We start from the raw sequence: 23,810 nt of genomic DNA on the forward strand, positions 1-23,810 counted from the left end.
GCCTTCCGGCATGGCATGGCATGGGGTGGCATTTCCATTTCTTTCACCATAGTAAATTCTGCATTCATTCGTGGTCTGGAGAGGGCAGTTGTTTTACAGACGGGTAATAGGGCAGGGGCTGAAGCCCCCTTTGATGTCTATGTGTGCACGTCCCTGGTGGACACGGATACAATTTCACATGGCTGGCAACTGATAGGGAGCCTGGGATAGGTGGCCCTGGGAAAACAATAGCTGACTGACATGCAGACAGACTGGCAAACAAGCAAACAGTAGCCTGCCCTACACTATGATGTGTGTCCGGTGACAACCGTCTGAGCAAGCACAACTCTTGATAATGCATTGAATAATAATGCCACAGTCAGTACACAGGAGTTAACTCAATGAAAACTTGTTTTGTATACAATTTGACTTCATTGAACTTCATAGGAATGATATCAATCAAGATGACAGCATTGCCATAATCGAGGATCACTGGCTGGTGTCTGCACTGTTGCCTCTCAGACCCCCTTTCCACCGGTTGGTTCCCGATGGGAACCGGTTTAGTTCTTAGTCCATGAGCCAGAGCTCCATAATTGGTGGGAAAAACGAGACCTATATTAAATTGTTTATAGGATCAATACAAGTAAACTAATACATGATAACCCTTCCACAGTAGTAGCTTATTTTCTATTATTTTGCATATTTTCCTACATAATGCCTCATTTGCATATTAAAAAAAGGAAAATTTGTAATACAATCAATCATTGTCTTCGTGTAAGTAATCAATTGGGGAAGTGTCATGGTGATAACAATCTAATATAGGTATAGTTTTGCCCACTCAAGTCATAATTAACGTTCCAATTTTGGAGCTCTGGCTCATGAATTAAGAACCAGAAAGAACTGAACCGGTTCCCATTGGGAACCAACCGGTGGAAAAGGGGCCTCAGACTCAGAGATAAACTGGTCTGGGGTCAATTTTTATCATCATGTTACCTCAGAATGTGCTTAAAGGAGTAGTTCTCCCAAAACATTACTTATTACACACCCCATGACGCCTCATGGAGATTTTTGTTTTTGTGGTTGCATTCCTAAGCTGTGTCTACTGCAGTGTATGTAGTTTCCTATTGACTGATGAACTGCTCAAATTATTGGCTTAGTTAGGGATGCCACAAAAACAAAGAAATCTCCATGAATTGAAGGGGTCACAAAAACAACACTGGTCATGGGGTGTGTAATAAGTAATGTTTTGGGTGAACTACTCCTTTAAGGACACAGGGTGACGGACATTCTGAGGTAACATGATGATAAAAACTGACCCCAGACCAGTGAGGCAAGACTTGCAAGTTTGTCACAACAACAGTTCTCTACGAAATGTTTAAGGACTCTAGAACCAGGTCAAACTATTCATTGCTTACAACTGTGCCATCATCATTTTAAAAATAAATCACACCCGTGTGAAGTGAGCGGCACTCTTATCATTATACATCATCATACATCATCTCATGAACAACTGAATTTATGTGATTGGTCAGCCGTCTACATATGACGAAAAATGTCCCTTCATTGTCAATGGTATTTAAGGTTTGTGTTGCCACAAATGTACGTTATATTTGACAGACATATGACCTAATTTCCCCTCATTGTCAATGGCAAATATGAGACGTGTCGGGGACAAAAGCTGTATATAGTGAGTTGTACAAAAAACTCAGCTTCCCATCAAGCACCTGTGCACCGTGTGAAGCTCAACTTTGACACCTGTTGGTACCCTAAACATACATAGTATACAGTACTTACACAGGGACAGACATTGCTGGGCATTGGAGTGCTGCACCCTATGGTTGCAGTTCAGTGATGTAAATAGGTTTTCAATGTAATGGGTTCCGGTACCCAGGGGTGGTCTTTTAGATGGGTACCAGCCCAGGGACATTTTATGAGTCATACTTCCAACGACCTTAGATTACAGTACTGAGTACAGTATTGCATCACAGGACCCCCGGAGGATGACATGATTGCGTCCTTACTCAATTTAGTGAGGCTAAGGTTGAAGGATGCAGGGTATTTGCATCACTGTCTATTTCTCTGTGCAATATACTTCTGTGTACTTCACATCTGGCTGAAATCCAGTGAACGTCTGCTTAAGTTTAAATATATAATATAAACAAAACAACTCCTCCACTTCACTTTCTTGTCTTTTCCAATCTGATCTATATACACATTTTGTCCTTTAAGTCGCTCACATTATGCATTTTCTTCTTCCCCACCATGTGAAAGGTGACAAATACTACACTATGGACTCTCTTCTCCTCCTCTGCCTGTCTCTATACTCTGCTTCCGGACAGAGGTGACAATACAACTTGCTTCGCCAAGCGGTTTGCTAAAACTGACACAGCTTGCAAATAAGCCTTGCAGGAACACAAGGAAGCCTCAGGGTATGACAGGAATGTCAGAACTTGCTGGTATTTTGGGGTTAGATGCAGCCTTTTGGTTTTGGCTCAGTTAACTAGCTGCAGTAGCAAAAGCTAGCAGAGTTCTTGCTAGCTTTAAAGTTGACATGTACCTAATCGATGGTACCTAATTTAAACCTGTTAAATCACTGCTATAGTAAATAAACCTCCACCACACGCACGCACGCACGCACGCACGCACGGGCATGACACGGGCACACAAGCACATGACATGTGCTTCGTGTTTAGAATACAGGACATTGTGCGTTTAATGAGAACACTGACCTGAGCTCATGTTCCAGCTTAGATACCTGAAGGAATATTCCGGTAACATGCCTTCCCAAAGAGGAACCGAGGGGCAGGGTATGGAGTTAAAGTCCCATAACGGACTGGTCAGAGATGACCGACTACAGTGACACTGTGACAGTGACACAAAAGAAAAATAAATGTGGTCATCTGCAAAATTCCTAAACTATACCACAGCTCCAACAGGTTTTAAAATGGCAAATTTGAGAGTAGTGAGACAACTTCCTCGGGTTATGTAATGTTCCCCTAAAACAATACCCCAAAAAGTATTTTTTTCCTGTTGTTGACTCAGAACTATTCGCAGTGTTTTAGTGGTATACCTCTTTCTAAATGGATAGCTCTAAATGAGAGAGTGTATTTGGAAACCTCGAAGTGACCTAGCTGGTTTAATGCCCTTGTTTAAAGTGGACCCATTATTTCCGGGGGTTGTTGGATCTTGCCTGAAACAATGGAACCAGTCGGCTAGACAAAGGTTCAAATGCTGCTCCCACTGACTCAGTGACCTCCTGACACACTGCACTCCAGGCAGGCCTAATGAAAAGTAAAGGTCAAATTCCAAACACAGGCAGTGAAAGGGCCTTATTCAGCAGGAGAGTCCATGCTGCTGCTGCTACACATCACAGGTTTTTAACTTGTGTTATCCACGAGTCTTGGATAGCAACACAAAGAAATACATCACTTTACTGCAATGCAGCCCTTACAACAATGTACTGTATGCCTTTCTTTCTACCGTTCCTACAGTGCTCATAATAGATGAAAACCTGCGTTGGCCGACACATTTCCCACACTTCAAATGTATCAAGAATCATCGATAGTTGTTGGAGTGCCAATCCGCAGGCAAAGCAGAGGGATCAAACCCTATTCTCTCTCTATGGTAGTGGTAGAGTGCGGTCTAGCCACAACACCAACTAGGGACTCCTGGATCGCTGGCGTCCACACTCTCCCATCTAGCATTAGGGTCTTGAGCTCTACAGTGTTGTTAGCTAAGCTGTCGCACCGCAGTGCATACATAGGTGGTGCACTTCTTGCCCTTCCTGGCTTTGCCCTTGGTTGGCTCCCATAGTGTCAGTTTGCTTATGCCACTAGTTCCGGGTGTCTGACGCAGTGTCGTGCCAGCCTCATCCTTCTCTCTCTGACTTTGTCTGTGACCCGTGGTAGTTCCCGTAGAGGACCACATTTCTGATTATACGGTCTGTCCATGTGACACCTAAAGGGCCCTTTCCTGTTGTGCTGTGAGGGTCCATGTCTCAGTGCAATACAGCGGTACAGACTCCACTGTAGGTACGAACAGCTGCTCTTGAGATATCCACACTCTCCTCATTCCATGCAGGACATTCCAGGCAAGTGGTAAAGTATGTTATGGCTTGCGTTGCCCAAGAACCACAGAACGAACCATTACTCAGTATAGACCAGCGTTTCCCAGTCGTGGGGTCACCTCAAGTCGCCAAAACTCTAATCACAAAACATACATAAAAGGTTTCAATAAATGCAAAAAAAATAAAATCCGGTAGCGGTCGCATAGAGGTTCGAATGATATTGGTCTTGTGAAGCACCTTGTTGATATTGGTGAATTATACAAAGATCTCTGTTTACATACATTTTGGCCAAATGAGGCATAGATCATTAGATGCATGCATGCATGCACACTAGCCACAAACAACGTAGATGCTACAATGTTATAATCTGCAAATTGCAATACCATCCCTTGACAGCCCATTCATTGAATTTGAAACCGAAAAGCCCTTTCTGATTGTATTAAACGGCGCCATCCTCTTAGTGTCAAGTTGTTGTTTACTAAGAATTCACCGTAGACATGTTGTTATGAACCACAATTTTATTATTATTATTTTATTAAAACCAGGCTCCAGACTTCCCAAAACAAACTGGTCAGGCTCCTACTTGACCTAGCCCCCCGAACCCACCTCACCCCTGCCCACTTCGACAGGCTGGAATGGCTTAGGGTCGACGACAGAGTACAGCATCTTGCAATGGGTCTGGTCCACAAGATTCGATACACCACCAAGATACCCATGTACCTGTCTAGATACTTCCTTAATGTTAACGAAGTCCACACCCACAACACCAGAGGGAGTGCAACGAACCATGTACAACCCAGATTCGGCACAAACAAGGGTCTAAATTCTTTTCGCTCCTATGCCACCAAAATGTGGAACGCCCTACCAACTGTCATTAAGACATGCGAATCCCTTGACTCTTTCAAAACCGCTCTCAAAGGGCACCTACGGACGGCTGCAATTCGAAACTGGCCCCTGTAAAATCGGAATCCCTCAAACACGAACGCAAGGACAACACAAGAGACGGTCGCGGCCACACAGCCAACTCAAGGTATGGCCACTGAGCCGAATTGGGGACCCAACGCAAGGACAACACAAGAGACGGTCACGGCCACACAGCCAACTCAAGGTACGGCCACGGAGCCGACTTGGGGACCCAACGCAGCTCCTCCAAGGAAAACAAACAAATTAACGGAGCTGAACGTGAATCCCCCCCACCGCCCACCCCTTTTTTTCCCCCTCACTGTATATGTTTCTTTTCCCGTTTTACCTCCTTTATGATGAATTCCTGTTCTGTCTATAGAAGTGTCTATTTGTACGTCTCTAAATGTTTTGATGATTTGAACATGGTGGACCCTATTGGAAACAAGTGTAATGTTAAATTGGGTCGTCCACTCACAGTTAACAGCCTTTGTATTGAGTTTGTGCTTGAAATGTACTGTAATTCTGCAAACTGTTAATAAATTCTTCAATCAATCAATCAATTCACTTTGCACTGCATGACGAAGCCTCTGCCTTTTAGTTCCATCCCTTGTACATTTTAAGCCACCACCATCCAAAAATTGAATTGCGGATGCTGAGAATTGTCTGCTGTCAGCGTTCTACAATCTGTATTCCCATCAGGTGATAGATTAATCAATAGTAGCTTCTGTTTACAATGTGTGTTGTAATGCAGGGCTTAAAGCAAAACAAATCCCAAGACTGAACATTTATGTGATTTATGTGAAAGTTGCCTTTGCCGAATGTGTGTGCCAACACCATGTGTCATGGATGGAAGCAGCTTTTGAAGTTCTGTTGTATTCTATTGCTAGTCTGGCCAATCCATCAATTCAAATGGGCCCTACTCATGTCTTGAATTTACGGTAGGGCTTGACTTTTACAGTCACATGGTGCATAGTTAAAGTTAAAAACCCCAGAGGAAGACACTTATAGCCAGGCATGTACTGTAGCCTTCAGTAGTCTATTATGCACCTTGCATAAGGTTGCAAGTGAGAACAAAAGTCAATTACAAGAGACTAAGGGCCGATTCATACTCCTATTTTACCGCTGTAGTGCCGAAATGATTTCGGCTCGTCAGAAATTTTCAGTAGCACCGAAGAGCCGACTTTAGGATGGTTCTTTTTTATGGTACATTTCCAGTTCCACATTGTCGTCGTTTGTAAACTGTGCGCCTCTTGCATGAATTTTCTGTAGCTCCACCTCCGCCGACCTACAAGACTCCAATGTGTCGCGGATGCAATAAATGCACTGTGGGCTTGTAGGTCCGTTATGTTCCCTGCTGCGTTGTGAAGCGAGAAACGGCAGCAGAAGCCAGACATAAAGCGGTGTTTTCAAAGCACTACAATCATGTACAATGGGGTCACAGACGAGAGCTAGCCGCATACACAGCATTTAACATTAAAAACAACATCAAGTCAAGTCTTCACTTGATCTGTGCAGAACATCCAGCCACGGTCGTTCATTAGTTCACCGCGATAACATCATGAAATGTTGTGTTGAAACCTTCACGTGAAACGAACCACAAGTGCTACTGCGCTTATCACAAAGACAAGCTATGCTGCTTTAAAGATGGATACACATGTATACACGGCCCGGTGTTCACATCAAACATTACCAATCAACGTAATGCAATGAAGGCTGTACAAGATCTCCACAAAAATCAGGTGAATCACCATTGGCTAGCAACTTCATGTGCAGACACGTACTATAATCTACACCCTCGCACATCACCAACTGTAGGGTTTAGCAGTGACATCACGTTGTGTGGGGGATATAGGGAACTGGCTGGCACACACACCAGTGTCCTTATAGCACATGTTCTTACAACAAGGTACTAAAGTTACCCCACTGCTACCTGGAACTACCCAACATGGATGGCACGAAGGCATGTACACATAATCACTCAATTCACACTCCTTTCCATTAGGCCAAAGGTTACCGAGTCTAGTCTAGTGATAACAGTCAGAAATGCTGTGTGTGTGTCTGCGTGAATGCCATAAATGTTAAAAAGAGATTTTTCCCTCATTCATTAACTACTTTAGTGATCAAAGTTCGTAAAGATCTAGTGGCATTTGACCTTATATACCATTTAGACCATATATAAATTGTTGACCGTGTCCCTAAGGGTCTATACTGGGTCCCCTCTTCATCTTGGTCATCACTTCTGTGAAAATAGTCGATTTGCAAGCTCACAACGCATCGCATTGTGACCTTGCAGATCTGCCATTTCTGCTTGCCCAGAAAAGGGACACTAGGGTTCATGTGGTTTAACCCATTTTGGGAAGGAACCCCTTTTGGTGTTAGCATTATGTTATGGTTTAGCTATTGAAAAATAGCAGATCTACAAGCTCATAGCGCGCCACCGAGTGGCGCGCTACGAGCTTGTAGGTCTGCTATTTTTGAAAAATCGAAGAACCACCGACATAGAAACATAGCTTTTTCAGAAAACTGTCAGGATGTAGAACTTCAGATATTTACTTATTGTACTAGTCCATATCTAAGTAGATGTGTACATAATAATGAATTAAAATTAGACATTCTGAAAAGGTGAATATATATAGATGTATCGGCCTTCGGCAGTACGAATCAGCAACATTTGCAATGATCTGGAAGCCTAGTCTCTACTGTTGTGAAATTAAAAGTATATTGTATATTGTAAGTGTATTTGTTGGTACAGAACTTGAGTGTGAGTGTGACAGGTCGGACTTCATCCACTCTGGATATGTAGTGACAGGGCAGATTTAGGCACAAATCTCACTTCACAGCTGCCTCAACAGCGACCCATTTGGAGAAAGCATAGTCTAGACACCAAAAGTGAGTAATGATGCCATGGGGTTGGAAGCCAGTCCTTGCATGACCCGTCTCTCTCTTTTATGCTTCCCGTCACGGTGCTATTCACACATGTCCTAAAATCTTCAGAGGAAAGAAAATGAACAGGGGAAAAGTCAGATCTGTGGAGATGCTGTACACTTTAAAGAGATTTAGGGATGGCGGGTTCCCGGAAGAGGTGTCTTCCCTCAAGACACTTCAGAGTCTCCCTGTGCAAGCTGGTGAACCACTTCAACTACTGCTTTGTCCTCCTGTCCATCAAAGCCGTAATTGACAAGCTAGTAGTAGCCAGAGATTAAGGGGCTGTGTCCACAGAGGCATTTTCAGCTGGGGGGGAAAGTTAAACACCCCCAGCTGAAAATGCCAAGTCATTGGCCTAAAAACGCCTCCAAATGCCATGCCAGAGTTGAAAATATTTCAGCTCTCAGCTGGCAGATAAAAACACTACACGTGGGGGGGCCCGCTGGCCTCACGGTCCACGCACATAGGCTCTAATATAGCCTGACCGCATGTCGCAGATTCGAATCCCGATCCCGAAGACCTTCGTTGTGTGTCACTCCCCGACTCTCTGCAAGTTTCCAGCTCCTCTCCACAGTGTAATCAATGAAGGCGGAAAAGTCCCAAACATATCTAAAATCTTAATATAAATATCTAATATATTTTGATCTATTATAAGGAAAAGCTACAGGTACACGTGAGTGCAAAATAAAACACTCAGCGCCTCATAACGCTGCTGTGGTTTCCAAAAACCTGGCGGCCCCATGTGAACAATTAAAAAATTATTCTGCGCTCAGCGGAAACGTCTTGGTGGACAAGACATGGTAAAATGTATTTTAAGTGTACAACTAAATGTAATGATGATTTTACGATGACCTTACGGGACACTATTATATTGATGTGTTGTTCAATGGGCAGGGTGCATTTTGTTGGCAGTCTTGTATGTACTGCATGTTATTGTCTCCACCAGGCCGAAGGCATGGGGAGAGAGTATGTTTTGCACTCCGTCCGTGTGTGTGTCCGTCCGTCCGTGTGTGTGTCCGTCCTTCCGTCCGTCCGTTACCAGCTAATCTCCGGCACCGTTAACCTGGTCGATGCCAAACTTTGCACACACACTCCCTGGATGCCAACGATGAACCTCTGCCCCACATTTTCCAGAACGGCCTGTTATAGCGCCACCATGAGGCAGCTTTTCACATTTTGTACCTAAAACTGCACCGATCTGCGTGAAACGTTGCATGCACACTCCCTAGAGGCCAAGGACAAACCGTTGACCTGCATTTTCCGCATCTGCCTTTTATAGCGCCACCAGGAGGCCGACTTTTGTAAAACACATTTTTTGATATTACTCCTCCAGATTCTGTCCAAAAATCTCACAAATCGTTACACAGTATCTCTATGGTCATGTGCTCAAGTCGGATCTGTCCGATATTTCATATTCCATCCTAATTGGCTATAATTGGCTTTCACAGTTTGCACGATTGCCCCGTTTTGAACAAAAGCCTCAAATCATGAACGCAGCATGCAATTTACGTGAAATCTTTCACACATTTTCTTACTAGGCTGACGAATATATCCCACAATTTTCACATTGGCCTGTTATAGCGCCACCAACAGGTTGATTTTTGCTAAACACATTTTTGGAACAAAATGCCTCAAAAACATGTTTATATTAATCCTAAACATTTTGCCAAACGTCTCACAGTCCTATCCTCCTGGTGGAGACCTGTGCCCAGAAGGGCACTTTTTCTAGTCTATGCATTGTAATTTAACAGCAGATACTGCATGTGTCAAAGACACATTTCCCCTCGGGACAATAAAGTCTATTTTATCTCATCTTATCTTCAAGGATACTCCAGTTAAAAGACTTTAGCGGCTTGGGCGCTCATGCATGGAAGGAAGCATGAGGTCAGTCTGTTGCTCTCCCCAGGTTGGCAGGAGGGAGTGTGTAGATAGAGCCTTTTCAAATATGTTCATGTTGTCATGGACCCCCCAAATTAATATGCATTTGTCCCCAACCCCCACCTGAAAATATTTGTGCTAGGAATACCAGATTTGTGTTTTTAGATTGTTTAGAAAAAAACGTCCAAATATTCCACATTATATTTAAAGCTTATTTTTTTTAATAGCAGATCTACAAGCTCACAATGTGTCGCATCACGGCGCGTTGTGAGCTTGTAGATCGGCTATTGTCAAATAGCCGATGTTTAAAGTATATAGGTAAGTGGGCTTGTTTTCCTAGGACTGGTTGCTCGTTTCTCCCTTTCTCTCACAAAATCTGGCAACACCGTTGCTGGTCGCTGCAGTGCCTTCAGGCACAGTTACCTGAGACTGTGTCAAAACAAACTAAAATGCAAAAAGCCCGCTCTCCTTGAAAGAGGAAACATGCAAGGTAGTGCTCCACAATTCATCGAACAAAGATCGCGATCTAGATTCAGACACCTGTGCCATCTCATTTCTAAATTTGAACAAGAATGGTGCAGCACTAGTTGGCTGTCCAATTAATTTGAGTTACTCTTATGTTTTTGCTACAAGAGAGAGACTTTAAGACTAAGAGAGGTTCAAGTCAAGCACTTTGATGTTGTCTGTTTAAAGCCACGGTAGTTGGCTCCATGTGCCACATTTTTAATATAGTAATGTTCAGGAACTACAGACTAAAGACAAAGAATATTTTAATGGAAAAAAATAGAATTGTGTAAGAATTGTGATCTCAATTCTTGCGGAGGAAAATCGAGATTCACATTTGTACAAGTATTGTGCAAGTATTGTGCAGCACTTAATGCAAGGTGCTTATTTTCCCCAAGACAAAGAATGCCACAATGAATTCCATACCATTACATAAGGCCGTCAAAAAAAGGTTGCTTTCAAGAATATCTTGTCTCAACTTGTAAAGTGTCTCTCAAAGTCTCAAGGGGTGGGTTGGGGGGTCAGAAAATGCATTCAACTTTTAGTCTACCTATAATTATAGCTACACTGGTTGCTCATGTTAATTACCCTAGACAGAGAGAGAGAGAGTCCTCCTTTCCGCAATACCATTCTCTACCCTTCCGTTTGTAAAATGCTTGATCCATAACATTTCCCCTAAATGGGGCCAGATTCTCCAACAAATAAAACAGTTAAAGCAGTTCTGTATCAGAAATAATAGCCAGGTTTACAACAATACACAACAGTCAAATGTGTCCCAAAATGATCCTGTCAAAAAATGGAATCCAGTGTCTAAAATGTGTGTGCTAAGGCTGAATATCTGATATTCAGCCTTCAGCATTTTTGTATCATGCTGAAAGGGTTCACAGGGTTCAGTGTGTAGAATTAGACTGCATAGTTGCCTGCAAAAACAACAAGGTTCAGGTCAAACGTGGGCCTCCATATGAAAAGTTTAAGAGGATTCTGTGGACAGCTAAACACAAGCTTTACGCAATTATCTTCAAAAACACATTCTCACATCAGTAGCCTCCTGGCTAATGAGGGGAGCCACTTGTATGTGCTAGACAAACAAAACGAAGGCTTCTCTCTGGTCTCATTGGTCTGAAAGGGGGCGGAGACAACACACAGCTTATAGGGACTTAAAAAGGAGCATTCAGTGATTTGGGTGATTTGGAAAAAAACCCGGTCCGCCCCGGTAACAAGATATGCACATGCTCTACAGTGGGGGGGACACGCAACAGGCCAACAGCACGCGCATCAAGGCCCGTCCGGCTCGATCCTGATTGGAGGAAGGACCCCTCTATCCTGATTGGATGAAGGCTTTCTCACCCACCACCAAAAACCCCTGCGGTTCATTGTGCTGACTAATTATATGGTCAGCACAATCTATCACAAAAAAAGAAAAAGAAAAGTGATATAAAAGTGAAATGGAAAACCCTTTTAGAGCAGGGGTTTTCAACAGGTGGTCCGTGGACCACTGGTGGTCCTTGGAAGTATTGCATGTGGTCCCTGACCATTCATTTAGTAATGTAGGATTTGTTGATTTTTAATAATGTCATTCCTCTAGTTGAGAAACAGTGAACTGAATGACCCGGTGACCTATGATGACCGTCCATGTAGTAATTTTACTGACAAATTGGAGGTCAAGAAATTCAACAGAAAAAGGGAGTAAGAATCTCAAGAGGGGGAATTGCAGCGGATTGTCTGGTTGAGTCATTATTATTAGTCAGTGGACAATTGGTTGAGAAACAGTGGGATGTATACACATGGGATGCATAGCTAGTGTTACAAAAGCACTAATCTTAGCCCATATCCCCACTCAACGCAACAGTGGTCCCCAGGTTGACTCTAAGTCAGGGTGGTGGTCCCTGGTTCACAATCAGTTGAAAACCCCTGTTTTAGAGCATATCTGTGGCGCAAATTATTGGAGACAAATTTAACCAGTCGTGTAAAGTAACATTTAATTAAGTACTCTACTTGAGGTATTTGTACATTGCTCGAGTATTTTCAATTTCCAATACTTTTACTTCTAATCCACTACATTTTAAGAGGCAAATATTGCACTTTTACTCCACTACAAACTTTATTTACTAGTTACTTTGTAGGTTTTGATTATTAATACAAAACGTACACTAAACCACTTCAGCCCTGTATACATTTCGGCCATGTGAGCTTGTAGATCTGCTAATTTCAAAAGATTTTTATACATTTCTAAACTTTAAAATTGGACATTCTGCACAATGAGTACTTACATTTGGTAAAAAAGTATATTTTGATGCCGATACTTTTGTACTTTTACTCAAGTAAACTCTGAGTTCCGGACTTTTACTTACAACAGAGTATTTCTATACTTCAGTGCAGTATTGATACTTTTTTTAGTAAAAAAAAATGTCCACCACTGGAATTTTACAACACGTGCCAAACAAAATGAGAACAAAATGCGGGTTTGTTTTATTTATTGTATAATATATCAAGATGGTACTGTATTGTGATTCTGACATGATGTATGTATTGTAAACAAAGGCACTGAGGCAGCGTTATGAATAATCTCAGATCTTATAGATCTGTGTCCAGGTAACTCATTCGGTGTTCGATCCCGGGCACCGCCAACTCAGCATATGAGTAACAACAAATCAATTAACCACTTGGCCTTATTTTATACTGTGCCACATAACAAGTGTCATGCATGGATAGTGAAAATAGCAGATCTACAAACTTGTAAATCTGCAATTTCCACTATTTTTATAGGGTCCCCCCCCCCCCCCCCCCCCATCAATGACATGCCCCAAAATAAGGATTTTTTTTTTAAATAATAAAAAGCCCCAATCTTTCAGCCTGTGATCGATGGTCTATCTATGTGGTTTGAAATCCCCTGATTGACTGGCAAGTTGCAACCCAAGTGTTACAACAGCACTGCTGACTCACTACCACTTTGTGGTTGCATTCCTAAGCTGTGTCTACTGCAGTGTAGTTTCCTATTGACTGATGAACCGCTCATCAAATTATTGGCTTAGTTAGGGATGCCACAAAAACAAAGAAATCTCCATGAATGGAAGGGGTCACGGGCAGTGTTGATTTTGTCGACTGAAACCAAGACGAAAAATGTTCGTCGACTACCTTTTTCCACGGACGAAAAACTAAATGTAAACTAAATAAAAACTAAGCTATGATGACTAAAACTAAGACTAAATATACTGACAATTTCGTCAACAAATACAAACTAGATGTTAGGAAGAGACTAGGGGCTGCAAGCTCACAATTTCAGCAAGTGTAAAAACACTCATTACGATGGCATCAAGACCTGCCAAAATACATTTTAGTCGACTAAATCAACTATAGATTTAGTCGACTAAAATCTTATGATATTTAGTCGACTAAAACTAGACTAACACAAACATTCCAGGTGACTACAATGTGACTGAAACTAAATGAAAGCTATTCAAAAGAACTCAATTAAAAATTTGCTGTCAAAAACAACACTGCTCACTACACACATCACAGACAACATAAAGCTAGTTGCTAGTTGCGATGTTATCACTCAGGGCAGAGTATGATGAGTGTGAGGCAACATGAGAACCCTACAAACAGAAAGCCGCCTGCTTGTGGCTTTGGCTGTCTTGTCCTTGCTTGCACAAGCTGAGTCAACAAGACGATATGGCCTCCTGCTGTGAAACAGAAACACTGAAGGATGGATATGGTGGAATCACACTGCAAGATTTTTGTATACTTTTTCTTGAAGGTTCCTTGAGGTGGTGGAGTTAGTTGCTTTAGCCGACAGTTGGAGGGTCCAATGGAGTTAAGAGGTTTTGTCTGAAGCGCTTTTTACTTTTTGCTACTTTACATTGGTTAAATATTTCTTTAACCAACGTAAAGGGTGTTCAACAGCACTGATTTATGCAAAAAGGAAAAAGAATCATAAACCTCAAAAATTGAGTTAGGTGGTTTCCTCCTGACAGCAACGATATCCAAATCATTTCAAATAAAAAATGTAAAGGCTAATAGCACATGCTGAGCAAAGAGCAAGCAATGGGACGGTAATGGATATGGTCATAACCTAACCTTTCCAAATACTTTTAATTGGCTCTCATACACATACTGTATTTTACCTCTGACTGGCACGTGGCACTGCAGAGTAGGTAACAGATCATATCTCTGCTGTCGGGAGGAAACCTCATAACTCCAAAATGTAAATTTTTCAGGAAATGAAAAATGTACATTTTTCAGGAAATTAAGAAAACCTTATATTTTTAAAACAAAGCAATACAGCCTCATCAAAGTTGGTGTTGTAACTTTCTATATTGTCAATTACTTCCATGAGAGGGGGAGAGGTGGTGGAGTTAAATAGTTGCTTCAGCAGACATTTTGAGGGTCCAATGGAGTTAATACAACTATATAGTATTGCTAGCCTAAGCCCACGTCCCTTCTGATTGGCCAAGGCTAATAGATGCTCTTGAGAACCTGCACACCTAAAATTCAACTGGCATATCAGATAGTGTTAATAAACCACCATCAGGGGGCAACAACTGAAACACAGACAGCAAATGGCAGCATTATGAAACACTATAAAAGTTGATGTGCAATGAAGGGTCCCAAGTGTCATGCTACAGTTGTAGAGTGAGCAGCAGATGTATCACACACATCTGCAGCAGAAATCAGCGCGGTAGAATATATACTGATTGAGTAATAGCCATTAGCCAGCACTCCAGTATTAGCCGCACTACACTGGCTCCCTATTAAAGCCAGAATTGATTTAAAATACTTTTAATTACTTTTAAAGCTCTACATGGGCTGGCCCCGCTGTATATCATCGACCTACTACCTCCTAAAACCAATGTCAGACCTCTCAGGTCCTCCAACAAAGGTCTGCTAGAAATACCCGCGTCCAAGTTGAAAACGAAGGGTGACCGGGCTTTCGCTGTGGTACTGTAGCAGCCTCCTACCCTATGGAATGCCTTGCCTCTGGCATTGCAAAATGCTGAATCAGTTGACTGTTTTAAGAGACTCTTAAAGACTCATTTATTCCGTAAATATTTCTCCCATGTACCTTTGACCTGATTCATTTTATAGCCCTATGTCTTTGTTCTGTCTTGTTTGTTTTTGTTTTGCTCATTTATATTGTCACAACTGTATTTGTGTTCTCTGTGCTTCTATTTGTTTTTACTGTGTCAATTGTTCAGCACCTTGTAGCTTTGCTTCGAAAGGTGCTTTATAAATAAAATGTACTTACTTACTTACTTACTCCCCATTGTCCCAACAAACTATTCCTGTTCAGGGTTCACCCTCTCTTCCACTTCAACTCAGGTACGACTACGTGCCACCTTCAGAAGTTCTCAGGTGACAGAGACACCTCCAGAGCCGGAAAGAATACAGAGCCCTGGTGGAGCTATTTTTTTAGAACAGTGTGGGGAAAAAATGACCCAGCAAAGATGGTCCTCTAACCTAAGACTGGGAACACCAAGCATAACGGCAGATCAAGAAGAGAGACCCCCCCCTAACTCTCATCACCATCTGCGTCTCTCTCTCTCTCTCTCTCTCTAAATTAAGTTGAAGTAAAACTAAAATGTGTGGAGGCAGTGGACTGTCACCTACACTACATGTTCCTGTAGATTAGACACAAGCGATGCCAACAAACTGATGAGGAAGGCGAACTCCATAGTTAAAAGTTAAACTGGACAATTTGGAGTTTGTTGTGGTGGTGGTGGGGGGGGGGGGGGGGGGGATGAGGAGGAAGCTATAGAAGCTTCCTGATGAACCCCTCTCATGTGCTAATGGGGAGGAGCACATTTCAACCACAGACTCTTTGTCCCCTGGGCACAAGACAAAGCGTCTTACAGTCCTTTGTGCCAGTAGTCATCCATCTCCAGTACAACCAAGCCTGCCTGGCTGACCCCCATACAGTATGTTCTGTTCTGTTCTTGAATTACCTGCTTGAATCTGGCACTTTTGCAACTGGGATGTAACAGATGTATACTACAGAACCATGTGAGGCTGTTAGGGTAGGTGTTTATCGTTGTGGCTGGACAGCTGCCTCCCGGTTACAGTATTAGCATAAAACACAGGTAGTACAGGTTACCAATTAGTATAAATAAATAGTAAATAGTAAATTAACCATTTAGCCGTTAATATTAACGAGTTACAAATTTTGGTTACTGGTTAACCATGAACATTTTTGTCACAGTCTTGTTTCCCCCCGAAGTGGCCCCTACCCTAGTTCCTAGTAACTAATCTAGCTGAATAGGCTACCTTTGGAATAATCGCCAAGAAAATAATCGGATAGTTGCAGCACTAAGTCAGACCAAGTGAAAATGTCTTGGGTTCAGGCTACGGCTAAGTCTTTGTTATTTTAGTTCCATCGTATTCTCAATTTCTCTCTATTATTGCACATAACCTCTGTTTCAGACACAGTGCTGTTGCAACTGCTGCATCTGAATTTCCCAAATCAAACCTTATCGGCTAACCGGATCCTTCCATCTTGTCATTTTCCCCATCTATGCACTTTCTCTATCATATAATCAGCATCTGAATTTCCCAAATCAAACCTGATAAACCTTTTATCATATCTAATTTTATCAGCTAACCGCACTCTCTTTATCATATAACGGGCTACTGTTATGAGTTTAATGTTCCCCTGGGGATCAATAAAGTATAATCTACATTTGATATGGTGGTTGATTAAACAACATGAAATAGTCAATTGATGGAGTCTCGACTAGAGGTAGTAGGCATACAGTAAGTAAGTAAGTCTAGAGGTGTAGTAGTAATACCTGACTATAGCTGCCTGGGACTCTGGTAGGCTATTCACAATTACTGGGGTGCCCCAGTGGGCAGTAGGGGAAACGCATCATGGTAATTGGATTATTGGACAGTGTGTATTGTATGTCTCACTTCTGCTACAATGACAATACTACAGTAACTACACTATATCAGGGGGTCTGGGTTCATTAACCCCTTGAACCATGCAACAGCTGAAAATATCAGATCTACAAGCTCACAAAGCCTTGCAGCATGTGAGCTTGTAGATTGGCTATTTTCGGTCAAAGAGCTCTCCCTCTCTCTCTCGCTGCTATATCATCGTCAAAATGGTCAAATCACAACACAAGTCATCTCTACAGTATATGGTGCGATTTGGTGAAGGTCAGCGATGAGCCATTCAGCTCAACTACAGTATTCACACCTCTGCGTTCATTTGTTTTGGAGTGTTCAATATTGACGTGTGAACATTATTCAATGACTTTAAATTAAGAGGTCTTGAGCATATCTCTATCCAACCGCAAACACATAGGGGCTTCCAAGTTCCTCCTGAATCCTTCATCCTACCTGACAGTTATTAATTAACTTGATTTCGGGGGAAATGGACAGGTCAAACGGTGCTGAAATAGAATGTATTTACTTCTTCTTAGCTGTTCAAATCAAAACCATTTGTCACAGCCAGGAAAACAAAAATCATATCCCAGGTCTGGACATGGATTGTCAGTTCCCCCACCAAACAATGTCAACATAACATCCAAAACAATGTCGACAACAACATATAAACATCCAAGAAATCTCACCCAAGAAAGCAACTCAGGAGCATAGGCTAACAAGTAGCATTAGTTATGTCACTCATTACTTTGAAACACAAGTTGTAATGTACTGTAAATGTGCTCCGTGGCCAGATCTGACACTGAAACTGTGGTGCTGTACAGAGTAGTATAAAAGAGAGTAATGACACTCCCGTTGACTCTCATTGTAACAATGGAATGCGGAAGTGCTCATTCTATCTCAATGGAATAGTTCCAGCCATAGGAGCAATGTTTGGAACTATCGCCCATAGGCACCCGCTTTGCGGCGAGATCAAAGCGTGTCACCACTCTCTTACTACATTACTCTGGTGCTGTACACAGTCGAAAGTTAGAAGATGGAACAAGCGCTGCAGGAGGAAACAAACTTCCTGGTGTCTTCACCTGAGCTGTCTCAAGCTTAACGTATTGGCCTCGCTGCTCCTCTGGAAAGATAACGGGAGTGTAAGAAATGTGTGTGACCTTCGGACGTGCACGCACAGCACAGTACAGACACACATGCTGCAGGAGCAGGGAAAAGGTTGCCGAAAAGATGAACACACTGTACAGTCAAAACAATACTTGGGTTGCACAACTGCACAAGAGTTTACTATGCAACACATTAGTGTGTGCATGCACGCATCATGCAGTCATACACACACACACACACACACACACACACACACAGGCGGTATAAGGACAGGTTCAAAGGTGAAGACGTGTTCCGTGTCCTCGCTATCAGATTAAAACCCTGTTTTGACGTGGATGTGCCCCTGAGCATACGTGCTACTAACACGTAAGCACACAATTACCTTTTTCTTTTTAAACACATTAACGTGGAGCAGTATAGGCTTGTTATAGTTTGCTAAAACATATATCAAATATGTATATATATATCTTATCAGGAGGTTTTTCATATAGGGTCCTGGTGGGCACTGGCTTGGCACAATTACTGGGTTCAGACTTCCCAGAACTGTTTGTAGAACAGACTACAGCTACAATGAATAACTCAACTATAGAGCATTGCTTATTCATGCATGCCACAACAAGAAAATGTGTTTGTGTTTACACTCTCTTTCTCTCTCAATGGCAAACAAGTTTCCAATAGGCCTAAAAAGAAGAGTTGTGGCTAGGCTTGCAGACAGTCAAGATGGTTAGAAGAACTCTGCTCTCTGCTGCTGCAACTGCATGTGTCGCTGGCGCTGCACCAAGTTGACGGGACAACTGTCACACAAGTCGCACGTGCACATGCATTTATTAAAACAAACCCTATTTTTTTAAAAAAATACATTAAAAAAGGAGCTAAATGTCTAATGCACTACTCCATAGCCACACACACAAACACTTGCCATTCATTCACATGAATAATACTCACATGTTGGTAGCGTGTCGTCAACGACGTGAATCCACAGTCTAGTAACCGGACACCGAATGTAAACAATACGACTGTAGTACAGTGTGTTTGCTACACACACACTATGCACATACACACACACATGCACACGCGTTTCACATACACACAAGCACACTGACTGACTGACTGACTGTACTGACACGCTGCTGTGCTGTTGCCTTCTACTCAGTGAGGAAGAGGAGGAGTGAGGGAGTGGGAGAGAGAGGGGGGTACTAGGTACGCACACACACACGCGCGGCGTGACTTGAGGATGCTAAAAAGCGACAGACAGCACACACACGCGCACACACACACTTCTTGTCAGTCATATACAGTGTATATGGAAGCTAACTAACTAAGGTTGCTATAGCTAGCAGCTGGCACCGTCTGTCTCCTCCGTGCGGCGGGTAGGAAGGAACTAATCTCTAACCTAGACACTGTCGGGTTTAAGCTAAGCTTTCATCCTTGGTAGAAGTCTGTGTGTATCCCATGGCTCGTAAGGCACGGGACGCGCTGTGATTGGCCGGTTTTGGTTGGTTGTCCAGGCAACCGCTGTCTGACGATAATAAGACAGTATGTATGGTATCTTTTATGAATATGTTTTTGAATGAATGAATGAATGTTTATTTCGAACCCTTTAAAAAAAACAATACAAATTCAAAAGGTACAATAATAATACTTTTTTTTAAAGTTAAAACAAAAGCAAAACACAAAATATTGCACAAGGGTTTAAAAAGTTCAAGTAGTTTCAAAGAGGTGTCTGTTAGCCCGCTGTCCTTCATTTATGTATTTATTTGTTTTATATATTAATTTATTTATGTAGCCTATTTTTCCGGCTTCCCTCTTCCTTGGCTACCAACTAGCCAATCAACAGCGCGACCGTCGCCCGGGCTATGGGATCTGAACGGTATCTTTTCAGCGGGTCTATCTGATATTCATATTACGCAACCGCGCACGCCTTCTCTCCTGACGGCCAATCACAGAGAGATGCCAGCTGATATGAATGAGCGGTTCGATTTGGGGGAAAAAGAGCCAATATACCAGAGACGAGACCGAGACGAGATGAGATGAGACATGAGAGGGTCATCAACAGGAACAAGCTGCAGTCACAAGCTGAAAAGACATTTGTTTATCTGTCATTTTATCTGTACTTTCTTTTAGTTTAATTTATCCGTGGGGAAACAAAAAAAAAAGATGTCTGATTACACAACTGTATTGTGGCATAACATTTAAATAATTACACTATTTGTGCAAGGATAAAAATACATTGTTTGGTTTTGTGTCAGACTGTCAGTGCCAGTCTTTGAAACAAGGTTGCCTGAGACTGAGTCATGTTTTATTTTATTTTTTTCACCCCAAGGGCAATTTGGCATTTTTGATGTCAGTGCTGGTGATGGAACCAGCAACAATCTTTATTCAGAGAGATCAGGTACATTGGATATTTGACATCTTTCAGGTGTCAAATCTTTCAGATGTCAAATAGCAGAATTTTATTTGTACAGTATAAGGATAATCTGCTGTAATCTGCTACACAAATTGTCCATGGATTTTTAGAGGTAGGAGAGTGAGAAAAAAACTATTGCGAGAGAGACACAGGGACAAAATGGTGGAGTACAAAATGAAAGAGTGAGTTAAAGGTGGAGAGAGGAGGAAAGGAAGGGATAAGATTACAGTCTATTTAAATGGTTCTTTGTGTCTGTTGTCTATTGTCAATTTGTCATGCACACACGCACACATGCACACGCACACACACAAACACACACACGTGCACACACACACACATAGATGTGAAGACACACAAGCACACTGTACCAGCACGCATGCACACACACACACACACACACACGCATACACATTATATTGCTAATTTGCAAATGCATGCATGCACATAGGAAGTGGACATTTCTCAACTCGTGTTTGTTCTCTTATCGGCACAAGATAACAGAGTGTGTCAATGACTAATAGACTAGCTTCATTTACAGCAGTGGCTAACATTTATTGGGCTATGAATTATCTTTTCTAACCACAGGGCCAGAATTCATGCCGTGCACACTGGAAGGGCATGGATGTCTTCATCCCCTCAAACGACCTAGAACACGCTTCTGACTTTGACCTGTATTCCTTTATTCCACCATCTTTCATCCATTCCCTTTCCCACTGACTTAACTTTCACAGAACTTTTCTTTCACTTGATTTCTCTCCGTTCTGAGACAGTCTAAGACAAAAAAATGAGTGTAGATTTCTCTACACTTGTCTTTTCCCATAACCCACCTTTTTGTTACAGGAAGGGAGCCATATTGGGCGCACTGTGCCAAGTGTGCCAACCAGAAGGATGCCAAAAGAGTTACATCACCAGCTCTGGCGTAGCTAGGCTGCACAGAGACTAGGTAAAAGAATGTACATGCCTCCCCCGCACACCCCCACCGTCCCTGAATAACTAATTGGCATGATGTGATGCTGTTATATTTACACCATTTAACCAACCATGTCCTTCTGGGTTCACCACAGTATCAAAGATCAGGGCCAGCTTCACTGGGTGCAGGTGCTGTACCGTACCAGCTGATTGCTGGTGTCTTACATTTGTTTCCTGTACCTTAGAGACTGTTACATGCCTATTATCTGGAAATAAGATGTATATGTCAGGTCAGCATCCACCCCATGCAATCATATGAGAACGCCTGATTTGTATAAGCCATACGTTTTGGTTACCATTTGGTATGGACTTCCTCGACATGCCACAGTATATACGACTACTAACGACAGTGGCTCAGCAGGGAGAGCGACCACTTGGGAACCGGAAGGTTCCCCGTGCAACTCAGATTCGGCTCAAATAAGGGGTTAAATAAATTTTGCTCCTATGCCACTAAAATGTGGAACACCCTTTCAACGGCCATTAAAAAAATGTGAATCTCTAGACTCCTTCAAAACCGCTCGCAAAGAACCCTTATAACTATGTCGCCACATTGCCCAATTGCCTTGTGCTGTTATTTAACAAAGACCAAAACTTTGACTTTGTCATGGACAGCAGTCTGCCACCACATTATCTTAAAAATTATAAATACACTACTGACCTCTCCCCTCATATGGCTTAGCACATATTATGTGCTAACCAGGACACACAAAGTAACATCCCACTGCTAATGTTTGACTCATGCCAGAGTTATTGGAGGAAGAGGAAGGTTTGAGCAGAACATTGTGAATTAAAATCCCCCCCCCCCCCCCCCCCCCAACAACAAGGCAGTGCATTGTGTTCAGTATTGCATTATGTATTCAGTCTGTTCACTGTATTTCATTGTTTTATAGTACACCATAGTCTATAATGGAGAAGTTGTTTTTCCTCCCAGTGATGGGAAAAAACACAGAAATTAGAGTAGAGAGAGGGAGGGGGAGAGAGGAGAGAATGAAAACAAGGGGGCAGGAGAGATAATGAGGGAGAAAAGTGTGGAGAATGAGCGACAGAGGGGGAGAGAGAGAGAGAGAGAGAGAGAGAGACTATAGCAGCAACAAGAGCTAGCAAAGCACTGCTGACCTTGTAGTACAAGACGTTCACTGCATGCAGTGCCTGCATGTGTATATCTGACGAACACCCTTGAACCTTGAGGAAGTGACTCAACCAAATAATTACAAATTCAAAATAGAAGGTCTGCGCACATCAAGCAAGGCACAGCATGCTAAACTAAAAAAGAGATAAGAAAGGAAGATCATTCGCACAATGGCCCCTTTTCCACGGAACCATGGCGCTTTCACGGAACCGTGTTCCACTTCCGAACCACCTACATTTAGGGTGCCCAACCAGTGGAAACACTCTGAACTGGTTCAATATTAGGCGGGGGGACAAGAACTGAACCTTTTCAACCCTGGTGGAAAAGGGGCCAATGAGGAACTCCCTTCAGTTCAGTTTATCCTTCACCTTATGTAGCTCAAAGTGTCACGTTAGGTGAAGGATAAGGATACTGAAGTCACGGTGCAGACTCTAACCAAGTCTTAACCGGCTCCGGCTCCATACTGTATATGCCGGAGCCACGGGTGAGTCTTAGCCGGCCACGTATGTGTCTTAACTTAACTGGCCACGTATGTGTCTTAACTTAACTGGCCACGTATGTCGGAGTCTTAACCGGCCACGTAACATGTCAGACTAACGGGACGTCGGACTCTGACAAAAGAAAAGCAAGGCCTATACAGCTCGAAACGTCACATAATCATGAAGAATAAACTCTACCGAAGATCTTCCAAGACCTCCCATGTACCTGTACACGTTTTGACACAAGCGTTTGTAGTAGGAAGACTGAGTAGGACAAATGAAAATGGAAGATGAAAAAGAGATGGCAAAATATAAATCCAGGTGGCAAAATGTGGCCTTTTTCCCATAAGGGGCCAGCTCTAAAAGTGGCATGCCACTTTCTGAGATACTGTAATATGTATTTATATCCTGTTTATGTCCCATGGTGTATTGATTTCATAAAGGGTATATCATTAATTTTGATAGTAGACACAATAGACAACAAGCAGCACAAGGTTGGAGGTGCAGGAGAAACAGACTGAGAAAAAGAATGGAGGGCAGACAGATTGTACCAGACGAGTTGGACTTTTGGTCAGACATAGGAGT

General features: G+C 42.5%; 1 protein-coding gene across 1 annotated transcript in view; it reads right to left on the reverse strand.

The window, feature by feature from the left end:
- Nucleotides 1–19,679, reverse strand: part of LOC306914310 (pyruvate carboxylase, mitochondrial-like) — a gene marked incomplete at its 3' end in the record, with an annotated part of 95,336 nt that extends 75,657 nt beyond the window's left edge. The window contains exon 1 of the mRNA XM_079491307.1: nt 19,187–19,679. The remainder of the gene's footprint in view (nt 1–19,186) is intronic.
- Nucleotides 19,680–23,810: the final 4,131 nt, after the last annotated feature.

Source organism: Electrona antarctica (assembly GCF_951216825.1).
Source record: "Electrona antarctica genome assembly, chromosome: 21".
In the NCBI taxonomy this organism is placed as follows: domain Eukaryota; kingdom Metazoa; phylum Chordata; class Actinopteri; order Myctophiformes; family Myctophidae; genus Electrona; species Electrona antarctica.